The sequence below is a fragment of the Saccopteryx leptura genome, chromosome 1, assembly GCF_036850995.1.
Source record: "Saccopteryx leptura isolate mSacLep1 chromosome 1, mSacLep1_pri_phased_curated, whole genome shotgun sequence".
Lineage (NCBI taxonomy): Eukaryota > Metazoa > Chordata > Mammalia > Chiroptera > Emballonuridae > Saccopteryx > Saccopteryx leptura.
The window spans coordinates 229,946,050-229,963,294 of NC_089503.1; the positions used below are offsets into that span (position 1 = coordinate 229,946,050).

The window sequence follows — 17,245 nt, forward strand, 5'->3', positions numbered from 1 at the left end:
AATAACTCAAATCAAGATAACTTTATGTTAATTTATTGCAGTGCTCTAGGAAAGGCTTTATGGTAGCTGTAACTTGGCCTACAGATTAGTTGAAACTGACTGTGGGTTACGATGGGTGCTAGTATAAGCTATTTCCTCATTTAAGAACCATTGGCATGACCTGTACATATTCACAGACATACACTCAGAGGTGAGTATAGAGTAACTACAGGTGAGTAACTAGAGGTATCCCCCTGCTTTTCAAAAGTTCATGATACCCCACTCTGCTTTTATGAAAGAATGACAGTAGTACCTGTTTCTGCTAACTGGAAGAAATTCGAAGAGGATTTTTGCTTTTATGAAAAAGGGCAAAAAACAAAAACAGTGTTCAGCATCTGTTTTGCAGCAAGTGCTCAACTGGGCAGCTGTGGCATAACTCCAAGCTCCTTCCCTAGAAACTACACTCGGCTTCTCTGCATCAAGCCACTATAGTTTTGAATTGTGTTTATGAGCGTCATTGCTTTATTTCAATTTGTTTTGTGCATCCGTGAACAAGGTGTGTCCTAAGGTATCAAAAAAAGCTGAGGCTTTGGCTGGATGGCTTGGTTGATTAGAGCACTGTCATTCTCCCTTCATCCCACACCTCTTCTGAGTGAGTAATGTGACAGATTACCTGTGTCTTCCCTAGCCCCATTTCTTTTCATTTTAGAGCTTTAAGAATCTTATTTCTTCATATTAAGTTTAATATGACAAAAATTTCACTAGTTGGAAACCCATCAGGTGCTTAGCCTTTCTTTTGTCACTTTGAAACTTTCCACTGCATGACTCAAAACCATGAAGAATTCCTAAATGTGATGGAACCAAGAAATTTTTTTGATTCAGTATACTGCTGATGGTTATGAAGTAGTAAATGAGGTACAATACATGTTGAAATTTCATTGCCCAAAGATATTCTTTCCACAAGAAAAGTTATTTCTCCTGCTGTTTCCAGCACTTGGAAAATGTTTGAATAAATTTTCAAATGTCAAGTACACTATGCTTGCTCCCCATCTGCTGAGAGACTCTGACCGTTTCCCCATATGGCAGCTGATTTAACCCCCGACTCCTTGCTCCCCAGAAATCCCATTCACTCACTTCAAAAACATCATCTACTTCTTGACCTTTCTATCTGCAGCTCTCTGTCTCAGTCCCTCAGTTTGAACAAGCAAGCTAGTTCACGATATCAAAATATTTGTGTAAATGGAACTGGTCATAATTTATTGCTTCTAAAATTATGTCATGGGATTGTGCTAGGTACTGTTTTTGCTGAGGCATTGGGGTTAATCTCCGTGGACATGAAGCTTGCACTTTATGTTATCCTAGGGTATTTTGAGGGGAGAAAATCTCTCTGATCAGTTTATCTACTATTTATCTAGATTAAGAACTTTCGAATAAGTGACTAGTCATAGTGAGACATCAAGATGCAAATGGTGACACTCTTTTTTTGAGCTTAACAAAAGTCGGTTACTTGTTTATGTAGCTCAAGAATTTTAATAGGAAGAATTACAAGATAAAAAAGCATTTTCAAAATCTATTCAAAGTTTTCCAGGTAGCATACAAAGAAGGGGGAGAAAGAAAAAGAGAAGGGAAAAAAGAAAGAAAAAAAGGAAGAAAGAAAGAGAGAGAGAGAGAGAGAGAGAGAGAGAGAGAGAAAAGAAAGAAGATAGGGAGGGAGGGAAGAGAAAAGAAAGGAGGGGGAGGAAAAATACTCAGGCTGTTGCAAAATGTATTCGTTTTTGATGCTCCCAAGTTGTGCTGAGGGCCTGTGCGGAGAACCCAAACAGATGATGTCCTGTAATAAAGACCATTTATTGAGCACCTTCTATTTGCCAAACCCTGAGCTAGGAAAAATACCCACAAGAACTCTAATCTTCCAGCAGTCCTTCAGAGTGGGTCTTACCCCTGTTTTACAAAGGAGAGTATAGGCTAAAAGTGGGCATAAAATTGTCCAATATACAGAGTAGTAAATGGTAGAAAAGGTATTCACACCTTTGCTCTAAGGTATAATATTATAAAAGAGTAGAATCCTTGCCATCTCAATTAGGCCTTAGATTATTTGCTAGGCAAGAAAAACAGCAGTATCTGTCTTTCCTATTCATCAGAAAACTGAATAAAAATAACACCTTGTAAAAGAGTATGAATTGTTAAGTAATAAAGTCATAATCTCTTGAACTATTTACCTTTTATTTGATGTTATTGATAACAAAGTGGCCACTGGTTTACAATACATAGTTTCATTTCCAAACTCTGTTATTAATAGGAATTTGTGGTCCTCGAATCTTTTAGAATTAGTACAAAGTTCATGTTTAACTATGTTCCAGTTTACGGTGCTATGGTTAGATGATATGAATTTACTCTCCTTTAATGAGAGTTTTAATATGTGCTTATTGAACACCCACCCACCAAGGGTAATGAGGCCTAAGCAACTAAGCAGAAGCATTAACATAATTCTTGCCCTCAGGGAACATCTAAACTAGCCAGAGGTACCTATGCCAGAAGAAACAAGCTATTTGAAAATAAATGCTAAATGGCGAAGAATAGAATGTATTTGCAAAGTGTAGCCATCTAAACAGAAATGAACAGCTGGTGGGAGGCCACCAGCAGGATGACTGCCAAGAGACATCAAAAGTGAATATTTACCATCAGGAGTTCACCACCAGAATGTGCCCTTTGGCTGTGATAACTCAAAATCTTATTTGAATGGCACATTGAACAGTGATCGGTTTCTCAATAACAGGGTTATATAAACCCAACTCTTAAAAAATACCAACATATTACCCAGAATGATATGTGTTAAATTTAAATGAACAATACAATATCCAATGTTCTGAGTCAGTGAAGAAAATAAATTACTATTGATGGTTTTGTACGTGGCTTATGTGCCAGTGTATGTTTTATGAAAATGGCCAGATAAAATAAAGCTTGTTTTTAAGGTAAAAATCCTCACAGTAGTTAAAGAAATGGTGTGAGGAGGACAGAGGAGAAAGAGTATGGCTTAGAGGGGAGGCTATTGGAATGATCGAGAGTTCTGAACAAACAAGAAATAAATGAAAATATTTTGAAATAAACAAAAATAACTGAACTCACCATTTGTGAGACGGGCTGTGTGTGACAAAGGAGGAGGATTAATCATAGAACCTTTCATAATTCATTAATCTCCTGTTTATGAAAGCAGGTGGATAGAATTATACAGAAATATCCAGCTCCAGTCCTGCTTGTTACTTCCTCTGAAAAGGTAAAATGCTTAGTTAAAGAGAATGACTGGTAATAAAAATGAGGTTTGAGTTTACTAGGGAAATGTAATGAATACTACTTTTCTAAACTTTATTCAGTGCAGTGACCAGTACTGAGAATAAGGTGCATGTCCTCAGTTAGCAGAGCTTCCCGTCGGATCTGAAAATGCCCCTAGTTAGAAAAAACAGGCTTGAAAAAGAAGCATTAAGGCACTTAAACTGAAGAATTAGAATACAGCCAGTTGAACAAGTATTAAGCTAGGGTACCATGTGTCTATAGCAAATCAAAGTGCTCACCATAGTAATGGCTAGTGCATGAGGAAACGAAGGATGAGAACATGATAATGAATTTCAAAAATATAGTGCCTAATTTATTATTTTGAATGAAGTCTAGTGTCCGTTTTAAAAAGCTGTTTGAATTTTTTAGAGAATTACTCATGTTTGTTTGTGAATAGCCAGAATTAGAGAAATAAAGGAAAAAAAAGTTCAAGAGTATAAATATGAGTTATATAGGAATACTTGAACACCAGGTGTATTGTACTCTCTCGATATATACTTATATGTGTGTGTCTTAGTATATTATGTACATATAAACTCATCTATACATCTTGCACACAAGAGTCATTTAGTACCTGCTATGTATACACTAAATATTATGCTAAATTTTGGGCACTACACACTACAGAGATCATTAGATGGGCCCCTGGCCTCCAAAAAGTACTGATTTATAAGGGGACAAGCATTTAAAATATATAATTTAAAATCGTAATGGGTGTGGTGTGCGTCATGCTATGAAACACTGCGACCTTGGCCTGTGGGAATCACAGACAGCCTTTCAGAGGTCGTACTTAGCTCACATGTAAAGAAAAAGTGAAAATGTGTCAACTGGAGTGTTGGAAATAAGACAATCAATAATAAGATACTCTAATCAGTTAACAGTTTAAATATTGATCATGGTATCCTTTGTTTTAGGATTCCATGCTCGACATTTAAAAATTTGCCATTATGCAATGTCTAAGTATATCCAATGAAACGTACCGCCGTTCTGTGCTTGGAACCCGTTAGTCATAACTTGGTGATATAAAGTACGTTCTTGACCTATGACAGGAATATTATTCAGGAGTCACTGTACTGAAAAATGTGCTCATATTTGCCATCTGGTGAAATATGCTGTCTCGCCCAGGTTGAGGCTCACAAATGACTAAAGCCCTAAGTAGCCTAAGTAGCCACGATTACTCAGTTGCCCAAAGCCCCACGGGTTGAATGGAAAATTGTCTGTGTTTCATCAGCTCCCCGAACTGAAGTTTGGGGTGGGAACACAGAGAGAAGGCCCATTGCGTTACCTTTTATTTTCCTTGATTGTTTGAAATACTTCAGTTCTTCTATCAACCAAGTGGAATGGGTCAGTGTTCATGCTATAGTGTCCCATAGTAGATAAAGTCTGGGAACAAAAAAAAAATGCAGTTTCTGCCTTTAAAAAGCTTATATTTTAAGTTTATTTTTGGGATGGTCCTATGCAATATAATATTTTAAAAACATGTAAATATGCATTTTCATGTTTTAAACTCTAGTTTAAGTGAAAATACGAACAACTTTGTAATTGAACCCAGAATACATAAATCATTATAAGTGGCTACTTGTTGGACCTCAGTTTTCCCTGCCCATGTGATAACAAACACAGCTTTTCTGAACTAATGAGGTCTAGTTTCTGTTTGGTTCTATAAAATGACTGAAATAATATTAATCAGAGGCCTTACATTACCAAGTGATTTGGTCACTTAGTTGTTGTTTTTTTAAATTATATTCTTGTTCATCTATACAACTAATAAAATTCAGAAGTGAAATGCATGATTGATTTTTGGCATTATCAGAGAGGGAAATTGAGGCAATAAGGTAGATAAAATTTTCTGGATGTATAAATAAAAGGTATGAGATACTACAAAGAAAGGCTATCCAATTTCTGTCCAGGAGTGAGAAATCTAAGAGAAAACATCTGGAGCAAAAGAGGAAATGAAATGAGTGATACATTTGAAGCTGTTAAAAACTGCTAAATTTTCTGGTAGCACAGGAACCTATTAAAGGCTCTGGTAGGAATCCTGGCCATTAAAGTACCTTGAAGGGGTAATTTTAACAGGATAAGGAAAGAAGTAAATACAGAGCAAGAGAAAAAATTTAAAAGTGAGAAGAGGAAAATAAAACAAATCAAAGGCCAAGAGAACCCTGCCTAGGGATATTGCCCAGGAAAGTGGATTTGGCCAAGTGGGCATTTAGCCTAGTATTTCTTATTTCCCATTTCATGCTGCAAAATATGAAGTAATGGTCTTAGCAGGGCTTATTACAGTGATCAAATCACCTAACAATCTGAAATGTTTCCTTTTTCATGAAGTTTTTTGTGTTGTTTTGTTCCTTGAGAAATGAGTCTTTTTCCTTTTTTCTCTTTCCTTTTATATTCTCCTCACTCTATAGTCAGGTTCTGTGGAAGATATAATTCCATATGTCCTGTGAATCTTTTGTCATGGGGGAAAAGAGGGAACACAACTGTCAGAAAGTTGTTTTCATACTTTTTACATGTGGTATGAATAGGATGACTTGTTTCTCTAATTTCTGATATTCTAAATTTCACACAAAAGACGTTAAATTATATTTCTCTTGCCAAGACGTGAAATCTTAGAGATGTTATTAATGTCTCTACTTCTCGAAATTTCCATTAAATAATTTATTTCAGTCTCCACAGAATCCAGTTCTCTAGTGGAGACTGATTGTTATAAAATTGTTAAGTAAATCATTTTTTAATTGAATTTATTGGGGTTACATTGGTTAAAAAGCTTATATATGATTCAGTGTACAATTTTATAATACATCATCTGTATGTTGTATTGTGTGTTCACCACCCCGAGTCAAGCCTCTGCCATCGCCTTTAATTCCCCTTTCCCTCGCCTCTGCCTCCCCACCCCCTCTCTCGTCCCCTCTGCTAATCACCATATGTTGTCTATGTCTATGAGGGGTTTTTTGTTTGTTTATTTTTTCTTTTGCTTAATACCTTAAAACATTATATCAGCTTTACCTAATTCTATCTCTGGAGTCTGCATATTTTTTTCTCATGTTTTTGAAATATTCTAAGAGATTAATTGATGCATTGATATGAACATCCTTAGTAAAAATGAAGGTGATATAATTTCATCTATTATAACTATACTGTACTCTTAATATTTATACTTTAAATGCACATATGTATATATATATGTGTGTGTGTCTGTGTGTGTATATGTCCCCCTATATATGTAATTATATGTACATATGTTCTATATAGTGATCACTGCAGAAAAGGTGGAAAAGGATACAAAATAGAAGTAAAGTTCTTGTTAGGGGTTTGAAACATTCTCATCACTTAAATTAGACAGTATAAATGGAAGAAAAACTGGAAAGCTTAGAAAACTAAGGATTTTCATTAGATAATAAAAACTTCTTCCATTTATTAAGCATCTTTGTTAAGCTAGATCTCATTCTATTATTACTTTTTGGGACCACTCTGACCAGTATTATATCTGATAAAGCAGTGGTCCCCAACCCCCAGGCCATGGGCCGGTAGCAGTCCGTGGGCCATTTGGTACCAGTCAGCAGAGAAAGAATAAATAACTTACAGTATTTCCATTTTATTTATATTTAAGTCTAAACAATGTTTTATTTTTTAAAAATGACCAGATTCCCTCTGTTACATCTGTCTAAGACTCACTCTTGATGCTTATCTTGGTCACATGATACATTTATCCATCCCACCCTAAAGGCCGGTCCATGAAAATATTTTCTGACATTAAACCGGACCATGACCCAAAAAAGGTTGGGGACCACTGTGATGAGATAAGAGATATATTTCTTATTTGAAGAGTCAGTTGGATCTTATATCAAGTTTATTCTGAAATGGGCTTTTATGTTCTAAAGGGTGACTTTTAAAGGTGTGATTTGTGTTACACAATGAATAAAAAGGATTTTGTCTTGCAAGACAGCACTTGAGTCTATGGCAGCTGTAGATTTCCCCTGTTTACCAGTTGGCATTTGGAAGAGTTCTGTGGAAGTTTCTTAGTTAGGAGGTGATATTTTAACATTTTCTATGGAGGTCACTTCCCTTGATGGGATGAGAGCATCTCCTAAGCTTGGACCTGCATGGTCAGAGGGTAAGCCTTGCACAGTATAGAGCTGCCCTGTGTAGTACATTTGCTTAGCCTCTTCACATTTTATTAGTATTTGGTTTTCTCTCATTTTATATACATTGGTATTTATAAGTTGGTTTCCATGGATATTGCCTATAAACAGTTATGATAATTTGATGATAACAGTGCTATATAGACCTTGGAAGATAATAAAAGTTTCTAGAAAATATTGTAATTGGTAATATTCTAATAACATGTACTGTGTATAGCAGCATATTTTTTTACATAGCTACACACATCAAAGAAAATGTTCTTGGTTCTCAAACCAAGAAAAAAATAGCTAAGATTTTTTTAAAATACCCTCTATACTATCTAATTTATTCCTTTATTTTGCCATAGAAGAACCTGAAGCCCAGAGCCATTTTATGTTGAGTACCTATTTCCTTAAAATAATCAGTTCATCAGTCAGAATTGAAATGCTCTGCTCATCTACTTGTGTTTGTTAAAATACAGTGTTTGGATCTGTTCTTACTGATGTCAAAATGTGAAATAGTGAATTATGATGGAATGCCTAAAAGTTCTTCTAAAGTCTGAGATTTTTTTTTCAGAATGCATTTAGGAGAAATTATTTTGTTATAAAATAAATTATCAAATACATAGAAATGCTCAAAATAAAGAAGTTTTTAACACTCATATTCAAGTACTATACCTGAAATTCTCTGATATCCTGGAAAAAAGAATATTTATATTTTATCTTGATATATTAGAGAAACTCATTTTCATCATTTTCACGAACATGACCACCAAAAAGTAAATGTATGTATCCAAACTGATGAGCTTTTTAAAATGCTTATGCTGCTGATCAACCATTTAAATACTTTCTTTTCATATCAATCCTAAAGTTATGAAGAAGCTTTATAAGCATTATGTGACTCCTGTCCAAATTTCATTAACACATAACTTATATGTTTCTCTTAGCCTTAGATAAATTGATATGTAGCGTGCCTTGGTATTTGCAAGTGGAGCCAAGGATACAGCATAGATGAAAACTGAAAGAACCTAACATATAGCGAAATCCTTCAAAAATGTCTTGATTAGTGATATGAATTTTGATAAATATCTTAAGGCAATGACATTCAACTATTCAAAGACCATACAGAAGAGCAGCCTGGAGAAGGCATTTCAGTTATCTGTGGGGATGCTGGTGCCTAGGACAGTTTTGGAGGTGGGCAGATAAGAGAACATATGCATAGACTTTCTTCTTGATCTTAAATTTTGATGCCCTTTAAGTAAACCTTGATATGTACTATATATTCCCATTTTAATATTCTTTGTTATCTTAAGTTCAATGTTTGAGATACATTGGAGGAGGTCCTACCCTTTTCCTATATCTACCTACCTCTACTAGCCCACTCTCCCCTTACCCTTACCATAACATGTTTAAAGTAGAAGGGAGAATGACATGGTATTAATTCATGAAAGAAAAGGGTTTTTTTTTAGTCTAACTAGAATGTTAATTTCTTTTTTCAGTTAAAACTTCTCAATTTTCTTTCAGTTCTACAGTGGGTTCAGGTGTTGGCACATGTAATAAAGTATACAGGGGTGGGCAAAAATAAGTTAATAATACCAGAATAAACTGTTTTTGCATACTCATAAGTGTAAACCTACTTTTACCCACCCCTGTATTGTCAATCATTTATATGAATTGTTATTTAATGATCACTAATTTAATAGTGATTCACTCAATATGCATTTAATATAAAGTCACATGTCACAAAGCATTACCTTAAGCAGGTCTAGATGTTAATGAAAATTTTTTGTAAAACTGATTACAAGCCTGATGGTCAGATAATATGCTTGGTATAATTTCAATCTTTTTGAATTTGTTAAGGTTAATTTCAAGGACCAACATAAACGGTCTATCCTTGAGAATGTTCCATGCACACTGGAAAAGAATATATAATCTGATGTTCTGGAGTGAAAAGTTCTGTAATGTATATTATGTCCATTTGGTCTAGTGTGTCATTTAAAGCCAATATTTCTTTATTGATTTACTGTTTGGGTGATCTCTCTAGCCATAAATGGTGTGTTGATATCTCCAATTGTCATTGCATTGTTCTCTGTCTATATTTTTATGTCTGTTAGTAAATGCCTTATACTTATATACTTTGGTGCTCCCTGATTTAGAGCATATATATTAAGAAGTGTTAGGTTTTTCTTGATATAGTATCCTCTTTATCATTATGAAGTGTCTATCTTTGTCTCTTGTAAATGTTCTTTGAAAGTCAAATGGCACGCTTTCTTAAACTCCATACCATTGCATCTTTTCATTTATCAATGTTTGACAATCTTTTCGATTTCTTCTAGAGTTTTTTGTTCATTTTTTCTACTTTTTCAATCAGTTTTGGTAATTTACTTTTATAGTAAGTCATTCATTTTATGTAGCTATTCAGATGTAATTGGCAAATAGTTAGATAAAACATACATTTTAAATTCATTTTCATTTTTATTTATGATTATATCTTCTTTCTCAGTCTTTATATGTAAATTCTAAATTCATATTCTCTCCTTCTCTTGCTCTTACTTTCTTTTCTGAGGACCAGCTTTTGGTTTTAATTCTAAATTTTAATTTTGTTTTTGAATGTACCTTATAGCTTTTGTCCTTGTTAATTTTCACTTTTGCTTAATTTTTCTATCTTTATAGATTGAATTTGGAGGGTTATAAATTTGAAGTTATTTTATTGAATAATAAGATAATTTTAATGTGTTAATTTTCTACCATGTATTAGCCATCCATGTATATCATAACCATATCTCACAGGTAGAACTGTTATATTTTCATGAGAATTACTCCATCTAGTATCATCATTTGTTCTTCTGAAGCATGCTTGTTGGTTTGATGTACACACTTCCTACATAGATTTACAACACTTCTTAAAGGATTTAGAGTACCAAAAATTAAATACTACCAAATTAATTTTCAAAATGTCTAAAATTTGTATCCCTTCATTACCAATTTAACTGATTGGTTTTATTTGAATGGCTCATAATGTTTCTGCAGCCACTGAACAAAACTATTTGGTCAATTTGAACAAAGACACACAAATTCTCTACAGTTAGGCCTTAAAATAAAGCAAATAAAATCATGTAGACTTGTTTTTAATATAGTGCACAGTATCACTTAGCACTTAAGAACATGGGCTCTGGAGTTCACTGTAAAAATTGAAGCCTTAGTTGTACATTTAGTTGATATGACTTTGTCCAGATACTTAGCTTTCCTATATTTCATAAAATATAAAATGAGCGCAATAACAGCATCAAATTTTTTTAGTAATTTTTGTGAGAATTAAGAGTTAATATATAAAGTGCAATTAATAATATATAATTATTATTTTTAGAAATTATCGTCAACATAAGTTAAAGCATGGTTGTCTGGTGTCCAAGTAAGGTCTCAAACTTATGTTCTGCTTATGAGGGGTATTCTGCTAAACCGAAGTCTAAGCCAATAAGCACTTACAGTAACTGTCATCTCATTCATTTCTTTACCTTTCCAAACAAGCTTGGACTCCAGCTGACACTTGCCAAGCTAGGCCTTTTTAAGATCCACATCTATTTGTTGGCAGGGTTTCACACTACTGTCAGACTCAATAATTCGTGGGGTAGGTTTAATTGACAGAGTTTTAGTTAGTGTGAACTAAGAACAGCCTGTTTTGCAGGGTTGGTTTATTTTTGTTGAAGGAAGCTGGGTGTCTGACAATTATGTTTATCGGTGAAGTTATTTCTTTGCTAGACTCCTTACAGTTCTTAGGAGTAAGAAAGCGGTACTCCTGGCCTGACAGTTTTTCAATTCCCACACAAGGATGAAAATTTTGTCTACAATACCAGACTTGTTTGTTAAACATAAAAGAACATAAATCCTCCTGGGTCCCCAAGGGTATGTTAGAGAAAGGGAGTGATCATTATAAACCACTTAGCACTGTGTGCTGTGTATCATGTTGCCGTGAGAAAGTGATGTTTGATTGGCTCATAAAATAGGTTTAGTAAATCCTTTAAATACTGATGTGAGCAATTGTGCATGCTGAAAATTAATACCTGAGAGTGTATTATAAGATTACCATGTCTCCAGAGCAGTCATCTGGGCATGTGCAGATTTCTGCATTTAAGGATGATTATGCTTTGTAATTTTACTTTTCTGTGTCAAATGGTTTTATCATCTCTCTTTCACTTGGCTAAGGCCTATAGAATAATCTTTGTCATCATATTCTGTCTTCATTTTCTTCTTGATGTTTTGAACTATATTTTATCAAACAACCAGCTTCTGCACTGAATCTCATATCCTGCAGATGGCATTCTATCAGAAAAAAAAAGGAAAAGAAATACTTCAAATTGTTAGGGAAGGTGTCTGGATTTTGTGAAATATTCTTTTTTCAACCACAGTGTATTCTCAGAGATGTTAAAAAGAGATATAATATGCAGTGACAATGGTTTTTGTTTTATTCTTTTTTATTATGAAGACTTGATAGCAACAATGAGACCTGCAAATCCTTTGCAGGTAGATCTTCACATGGCCCATTTTACATGATCTTGAATATGATATAAGAAAAAATGCAATTTTTGTAAACATATTCTTTAGCTAGAGGATTTACTGTTCTGATTAGAGAGAAAAATAAACCCTAATAAATATGGATATTATTATAGACATCTGAACAATTATTGGATGTGACCATTAAAAATTAATGGTAGAATAATTAGGTGACTTTTGCATGATGCCTCTTCTGAAAAATGTCTTTATATGCTCAATTACTATAAAATAATTAATAGTAATTTACTATAAAATAATATTCTATGCTAAGTTCTACTGTTTTATAAGCAAAGAGCACAGTACTTTTTTAGGTATTCATTTCCTTTAACCTTTAAGGAATGAAAAACTATTTAGACTTTTAAAGTTGATAAATGCATGTGCCAGATTTGTATGAGCATACAAGAATTAATTGCCAGCTTTCTACCTGTAAATCCAGGAATTGTTATAAAGATTAGTGTTTTTTGGTTTTTTTTGAATGGTATCAAATTCAGTAGAAAATCTCCATGACAAAGTAACACCATGCATGTCACTATCTTCTTATTTTCAGAAAGTGATTTTTATATCAGTATATAAATTAGGTAAGGTCAACTTTAAGACTTACTTGTTCCTTAATAAACACTTAACATTGATAATCCAGATATTTTTTGTGTATGATTAAAAACTGCTTTTAAATTTACTCCAGTAAAATAGTTTTGTGAGTTGTTAGGTTTGTTCCATATGATATTCTTTTCTCTTAAAATACCTTGATTAGAAAGGTAAGAATAGTTATTTTTGAAATGGTGTGAAAAAAAAATGTTGGCGCTCTTGCACATGATTTCATCATTGCAATGTCTTTCCTGATCTTTCTTCACTGACCAGCGCTGCTTACAGTGGGCATTCTCCCTCGGTCCGGTGCCATCACTCACAGTGGTTTTCCTCCTGTTTCTCAGCTGCTCCTTCTCCGGATGTTTTTGTTAGAAGATCTTTTCTTTCTACCCACACTTGAAATGTTTCCTGGCATTCTTCAAATATGTGATGATTCGGTCTGTTTCTCCCTTATTGAAACCTCATGACTGTGCCTCATATGCTGCAAGGGTGACAAATTCAGACACCTACATGGGCAATTAATATATATAAATGAAGAACTGGGTATTTAAAGAAAACCAGCATAGGAAGTAGATGGGGTTTATTAAAAACTATAAAGAGCACACTCCCTCTGAAGCTATTTTGGAATGAAGGTTCAGTGTTCATCCCTTCATTGACCAAACTCTGATGCAGAGCTTACTATGCAGTGCTTACTATGTGCCTGGCATGAGGGTGCTAGGGATCATACAGGAAATTAAACAAATATCCCTGCCTGACTGGTGGTGGAACACTGGATAGAGTATTGACTTGGAATGCTGAGGACCCAGGTTCAAAACCCCAAGGTCGCCACCTTGAGTGTGGGTTCATCTGGCTTGTGTGTAGTCTCATCACCTTGAGCACAAGGTTGCCAGCTTGAGTGTTGGATCATCAACATAATCCCATGATTTCTGGTTTGAGTCCAAAAGGTCACTAGTGGGCTTGGAGCCCAAGGTTAATGGCTTGAGCAAGGGGTCATTGGCTTGGCTTGAGGTCCTGGGTCAAGGCACATATAAGAAGCAATGAATGAACAACTAAAGTGACGCAACTACAAGTTGATGCTTCTCATATCTCTCCCTTCCACCCTCCCTAAAAACAAAAACAAAAAAACAAAGAGCCCTCTTGTACGGAAGCTGACACCAATTCTGGAGATCTGAGCCCTTAAGGTCACATTTTTTCAAATACTGGCTTAAATTTTTTTTAAAAAAACATACTTCCTATTAAAATTGTTTTTACCTGTTCGCAACAAAATACTTATCTAACATCTAACTCTGAAATGCCTTCTCACCTACACGTATTTTTCCAGCTTGAGCTCTATCTACTTCTTTGTTTCTGTCCTCTATTCACAACTGACCATGCCTTACCCCTTCTTTCTTCTGTTATGTCTTATGCATTTTATTCTTGCTGAGATGCATTTAATTTCACCCTTTCCACTCTTGGTCAGTCAGTACTCATTGACAGCCCAGATATTTCCCTGTAAACTGACTCTAATCTCACTGTATAGAATTACTCTTACTCTGCCAGTATTCCGCAGTATTTCCTTCATTCTCATTAGAGCATTCACCAGTGTTTTATGAACCCTGAACCCCAAAAAGTGATAATTTCATCTTTGTATCCTGAGAATCGAGCATAGCACTTTACTCCAAGTCATTGCCTCATACATACTTGTAGAATGATTGACCAGCCATGAAGCCTGTCTCTCTGCAAATTAGCAATGGTGGTAACCTACATCAGATATGCGCAGAACAAACAAATACTCTATGAATAGATGTTTTGTGTCACAAGTAAATAATCTTGATATAAAAATTACCCTGTGATTTAAAATGATAGTTATCAACTTCTGTACCAGGTATATCTGAAATAATTACTTAGGTCTATTCTGTCCAACTCCTCTGACCCCTGACCCTATCACTTCCTGGTCCCACCACACCAAAATCCAGAAATGATTATATTGGCTGACTAATGCATTTGTAATTTATAGCCCCAGACTTGCCAGATGATATAACAGAAATAACCTGTCCCTTTTGTATTTGAGGGTTTTGTTTTTTATTTATTGCCTTCAAACTCGCGAGGTTATTTATTTATTTATTTATTTATTTTATTATTTTATTTTTTTTGTATTTTTCTGAAGCTGGAAACGGGGACAGTCAAACCCCCGCATGCGCCCGACCGAGATCCACCCAGCACGCCCACCAGGGGCGACGCTCTGCCCACCAGGGGGCGATGCTCTGCCCCTCCGGGGCGTCGCTCTGCCGCGACCAGAGCCACTCTAGCGCCTGGGGCAGAGGCCAAGGAGCCATCCCCAGCGCCCGGGACATCTTTGCTCCAATGGAGCCTTGGCTGCGGGAGGGGAAGGGAGAGACAGAGAGGAAGGAGGGGGGGGGGTGGAGAAGCAAATGGGCGCTTCTCCTATGTGCCCTGGCCGGGAATCAAACCCGGGTCCCCCGCATGCCAAGGCCGACGCTCTACCGCTGAGCCAACCGGCCAGGGCTCGCGAGGTTATTTAAAATGTTTGGTGGGTAGGCAGTGAGTAGGAATGCAGAATAGAGACAAGGAGCAAACTTTATTGAGTGGTAACTGAGTGCTAACAATGTTTCAGCCACTACACATATATTCTCTCATTTTTTCTTTCTTAAAATATCTCTGCGAGTTGAGGAGCATTATCCTCAATGTAAGGGTGAGGAAAATGAGGCTGAAGCAGGTACAGTTACATGCCATAATAGAGTTCTTAGAGATCTTTCTTCTAAGATTTATAAGTATAATTGGTTCATTATACACATTGTCATTTTTTAACAATTATTTTCTTCTGTAAATTCAGTACTGCACAAAATATATTATTTTAAGTTGAATGATAGTTAACAAATTTAGTCTTTTTTTAAAAACAATTTCCAATGGTTTCTACCGTGTCAATCTTCCCTTTTAACACAACTTTTACAATATCCTGTTTAATATTCTGATGTACAATTTATATAAGCAATTATCTATTTATGTGTGCAGTCATTTTAAAAATAAATATAATGGTTTACATGCTATATAAACTGATATAACAGTATTTTATATTAAAATAATGTATTTAAATACATAAATACACCTGCATAATTATATGAGAAATACAAAAAAGTATTCGGATATTTGCATCTTTTAAGTAAAATCATTGTGAGAATGATAGCTATTAATAGAGACTATTATGGATATGTTTAATTGTTTTAATTATGATGCAAATAGTATAAGCAGTGTACCTATTACATGTTTTTCCAAAACCATGAGTAATTTTTGGTAAAGTTCCAAAAGTATTGAAACTTTCTTCAACTTATTTGCTAGTTGAATTTTTGAAAAAACTGACTTAAACTAAAACTGCAGAACATACCGTATTTGTGTTTATATGTAAGACAGTGTCAGGTTCCAGACTCCGATGAGCAATAACAGAGATATCATCTACCTGTTTGTTCAGTGATCTCCTTGAAAAGCATGGAGGACATGGGGAAAATACTCATTTTGGGGACTATCGCCCACTATCTTTTTTATGCCTTCCTCACCCCCCAATCATTAAGACAACCTAAAATGCCTGTACAAAGTCTTTAAAGGGGCAGTACTACTCTTGATGATTACCACTACTCCAGCCCTTCCAAACCAAAGTTAACATTTGTTTTAAAAACTTGATCATTTATTTCTTATGTTTAAGATTCTGTGTGTAGTGCAATAAAAAAGTATGTAGGAACTGATATTTTTCTTCAAGGATTCTATAGCCTAAGTCAGAAGATGGATTGTGTGTGTGTGTGTGTGTGTGTGTGTGTGTGTGTGTGTGTATGTGTGTGTGTAATATGTTCTTATCAAAGGTAGAAAGATGACTATGAACTGAGAATACCCAGTAAGGTCTCACAGAGGCAGTCCAATACAAAGTAAGATTTGAAAGATGTGTCTATAACAGTGATTTTCAACCAGTGTTCCTCATGAATTTTTCAAACAAGAAATATCAGACAATTTAGTAGGAGCACTGACCTCTTTTCCCTTAAATTGTCAAATAAAAAATGACAACAGCCAACACAGCAGTAGACCTCAGATGTGAATGAATTAAAATTATACCTATTATTTTTGTCAGATCAGCAAAAAATGTATTTCTTGGTGTGCCACACAATTTTAGTAATTAGTTTATGTGTGCCATGAGATGAAAAAGGTTGAAAATCACTGGTCTGCAATGAAGTGATTCTGGAGAAGTTTGCATCACATTGCATCACAGATAACGAAAGGGAGCCAAGGAGCTTGACTAGGATAAGAGTCACTGTCAGTAGTGCTGGCAGTCATAACAGGAATTAAGATTGGAGAAAGGCTGTTACGTCCAAATGGAAATAAAATTGAATAATTCATGAATTAAATGTCAGAGATGGCTGCTCCACAGAAAATATTTAAGTTTTAAGATGGTCTATTTAGTGAATTTGGAGTTCATTAATAGTAAAATGAGAGGGCTTAGAATAAAAGACTCAGATTTCTTTAGTTGGGATGCATTTTCAGTGTGTCTCTATTTTTTTTTTTTTTTTGGAGTATTTGATTATGTTTACCCAGTTAAATTTGGGAGGAACTCATATCTGTGTGGTCCATAGATTCTCTGCACTCCAGACATGGAATTTGAAATGCCAAAATGGCAGGTCATGACTTTCTGTCTCTCT

The 17,245-nt window shown here is 35.0% G+C and overlaps 1 protein-coding gene across 1 annotated transcript in view; it reads left to right on the forward strand.

Annotated features, from left to right (window-relative positions):
* Window positions 1-17,245, forward strand: part of PDGFC (platelet derived growth factor C) — a 198,897-nt gene that overhangs the window by 130,659 nt on the left and 50,993 nt on the right. The window lies entirely within an intron of this gene.